Here is a 4075-nt window from a genome sequence, read left to right on the forward strand (position 1 = left end):
GTTTGAATAATAATTGACATGTTGTAAATATTTGCAGAAACTATGGAGCACTACCGAGACGAAGCAACAGAAGCGATGTTGGGGGAGATGATCGCAGAAGGAACTGATGTCGTTGCGTCATTTTTCACCGACGTCGTTGGTGAGGAAGGACTGGGTGAAGAAGAGGGCTATGTTCATGATGGCTCCGGCCCATTAATGCCGGTACAAGAAGAGGGCTATGTTCATGATGGCCGTGCTGACTGCTCCGGTGACCGCGCTGACTGCTCCGGTGACCGAACCGAGTCCGGCCAGGTATATATATATTAGTTAAGCCCATCCTGATGATACAACTAGAACTGGATACTTGTGATGAGAAATGGATATTATGGCTCTGGGATTGCTTTCTCGCAGGGAGTCGTGAAAGGATCTATGGCCGAGGTTGATAACACTACTACAACTTTACTTTATGCTACTCTTATCTCTTCTGATGCTGCATGATACTTGGAGCTGCTTGAAGATGCTACTCTTTGATAGGCTATGTTTTTACCCTTCTCTTCTAGCATTCTGCAGTTCAGTCCACAGATACAACCCTTTTCATTGATACCGATGCATATGTAGTGTAGATCCTTGCTTGCGAGTACTTTGGATAAGTACTCACGGTTGCTTTCCTCCCCTTTTTCCACCTCTTTCCATTCTTCGCGGATGTGGAAACCAGATGGTGGAGTCCAGGAGCCAGACGACACCGCCGACGACTTCTACTACCCCGAGGGTGCCTACTACCACGTGACGGACGCCGACAACCAGGAGTAGTTAGGAGGCTCCCAGGCAGGAGGCCTTGCCTTTTCGATCGATGTTGCTTTTGTGCTAGCCTTCTTAAGGCAGACTTGTTTAACTCATGTTTGTACTCAGATATTATTGCTTCCGCTGACTCATTTGTATTCGAGCTTATGTATTCGAGCCCTCGAGGCCCCTGGCTTGTAATATAAAGCTTGTATTATTTTTACTTGTGTCTAGAGTTGTATTGTGATATCTTCCCGTGAGTCCCTGATCTTGATCGTAAACATTTATGTGTATGATTAGTGTACGATTGAATCGGGGGCGTCACAGTAATTGTGATCATTCTTATAGCCAGCACATGAAAAAGGCATAAAACCATCCGCCCGCTTGTTTGCCTGAGCCGCAATCAGAAAAGTATGCACGCCATCAACCAACTGGGGAGAGCAGCGGTCATCGTACATCCATTGCCGGCTCATCTTCATTACACACCACCAAATAGACCAAATTAATACAAGTTCATACATAAAGTTCATACAACACTTAAATGCAACATACAAATAGCTCTCTAGCTAAAGCAGTTAAATGCAACAACAAATGCAATCAAGATCACAACTAAGGTAAAAATTGAGCCAACAGCATAATGATACCAAGCCTCACTATCAATGGCATAATTTCTAATCTTTATAATCTTCAACCGTATTTTCTCCATCTTGATCTTGTGATCCTCGACGATATCGGAAATATGCAACTCCAATTCCATCTTCTCCCTCTCAATTCTTTTCGATTTTTCTTTCAAATACTCTTCTTTTTCAACTAAATTTAACCTCTCGACAATAGGGTTGGTTGGAATTTTCGGTTCACATACCTCCTAGATAAAAATATCTATGTCAACTTGATGGGCATAATTTGTCATAAACGACAAATAGTTTTAGAGGAGAATATACCACATCCGAATCATAACACGGACGAGGGCCGATGGGGATGGATATCAAAACCATGGCACTATATATAACAAACAACGTACGGGTAAGATAATTATACAAGTAACTATATATCTAAATCACACAAACATGATTTTTTAATATAAAAAAGATAAGAACAAGAGGCTCACCATAAGGTGGTACCGGCGACGGGTCGGTGCGGACGATCGATGGTGGTTACGACGGAGACGGGAAGGCACTAAGTAAACCACACCTACATATGCAAACTAAGAGTTATTTTAAGCTCAAATTGCATATAAATCAAATAAACTACCACATATAATTCCCCCAAATTACTAAAACCCACAAATTAATCACTACATAAAGCATTGCAAGAGCTAATCTAGCAATGAGAGATGAAAGGACAAAGTTGATAACCTTTGTGATCACTTGAATGGATGGGGGCCTTCAAATCTTGACGAAATTTCGGCAAAATGTGTGATGAGTTCGAGGGAAAGAGGGGAAGAACAGAGAGGAGAGGGGAAACGGGGAAGAACAGAGCAAGCTGGACGAAGGGTTTATATGTAGGATAACATGTAGTACCGGTTCGTAGCACGAACCGGTACTAAAGGTGCTGGAGGGCCCCAAGTCTGACAACATCCTGCCGCCACTCTATTTAGTACCGGTTCGTGGCACAAACCGGTGCTAAAGGTTTGCCACGAACCGGTATTACTGAGAGCGGCTCGCCTAGCCGTTGGAACCGGCACTAATGGTCACATTAGTGCCGGCTTAATTTCAAACCAGGACTAATGAGCTGCACATTAGACCCTTTTTCTACTAGTGTATGTCACGCTGCACCTGGGCTCTCTCTGATTCAAGCCTCGCCGAGCATATGATCGGATGCACGGAACCAAACGCAAGATATTGGCTCTTCTTCATGCATGATACACTACCACATGCGGGGTTTACCAGGATGATAATCACACTTTGGGCTGTTTGGTCAGCACGTCGGAAGGCCATTCACGAGAGCATTTTTCAGAGACTGGAACAGATCCATCATTTTGTTGATTCATAAATTCAAGAACTGGACACTTCACAAGTCGTGAAACAAGAGTCCACTGCCCACGTTGGGTACTAGTAATGCCCAAAGATGGTTGGCGCCACAAATAGGGTTCTCAAAAATCAATGTGGATGGTGTGTTCTCACGAGATGGAGCTACAGCAGCAGCAGCAGCAGCAGCTGCTGCTTTTTGTAGAGATGATAATGGACAATATGTGGGAGCCTCGGCTATTGTTGTAGCAAACATTGCTGATCCGGCGACTGTTGAAGCTCTGGCATGTAGGGAAAGACTTGCTTAAGCTGCGAATCTTAATTTATCAACCATCAGTGTGGCGTCTGATTGTCAGATGGTGGTAGCCGATATTTCTCAGGGAACGACGGGAGCCTACAGTGCAATTATTCAGGAAATCAATTAGAGGAAGAGCTCCTTTACTAGTTGTCATTTTATGTATGAAAGTAGAAATTTTAATTTCGAAGCTCATATATTAGCAAAACACGCTTCTTCTTTGGGTATTGGCCGTCATGTTTGGTTGGGTCTCCCATATGATCCTATGACAGTACCGGTAAACATTTAGATTGTTGATTAATAAAGCGTGTGTTTTGCCTCAAAAAAATGTGAAAAAGACTGACAATGAGGGAAGTCGATAAAATAATAAATAATCGGCGAGATGCCTCTCTCCTCTTGAGTTCCTCCTCGGGAAATGCGTCGGCAACGAGGCAAATTCCCCACGCATCTCGCCATCCCACCTACAGTCGCATCACCACGAGCCACTCCTAACCCGCAAACCTCACCCACTAGCTCTCATGGCAGGGGGGCGCCGCCGCGGGGTCTGTATCCATCGGCTTGTGCTGGTGACGAGGGTGGCGGGGCCAATGGCGTTACCTCCACCCGGAGTGGCTTGGCCGCCCCTAATCGATGCGAACTCGCCGAAGGATCGCAGGGAGATGAAAAGGTGTTGCTGGAGAGGTTCCCCGATCGGGGCGAGTGGGCAGACATCCACATCAACATAATCCAGTACACGACCTTCAAAGAGCGTGCACACTTCATCGGTGATGAAGGCTTCATGGATGTGGAGATCATCTTCTGGGCAATTCAGGAGTCTGAATCGCCAAATCCGGAGCAGGCAACATGGTGGGTGAATTACAGGACGGCGATTTCATTGCAACTCAACATCAGGCCGCTGTGGATGGATGTGTGGGCTAACATCGCGCTGGAATTCCTCACACCAGGGGTACGTCCACTTCGCCGCTGCCTGTGAAGCAACGGACACCCCCAAGGATCCAGCACCAGCGACGACCCATCAGTCCATATCACTAAATCAATATCAAACTATCTAGGC

This window comes from Triticum dicoccoides, chromosome 4A (genome assembly GCF_002162155.2).
Source record: "Triticum dicoccoides isolate Atlit2015 ecotype Zavitan chromosome 4A, WEW_v2.0, whole genome shotgun sequence".
Taxonomy (NCBI): Eukaryota; Viridiplantae; Streptophyta; class Magnoliopsida; order Poales; family Poaceae; genus Triticum; species Triticum dicoccoides.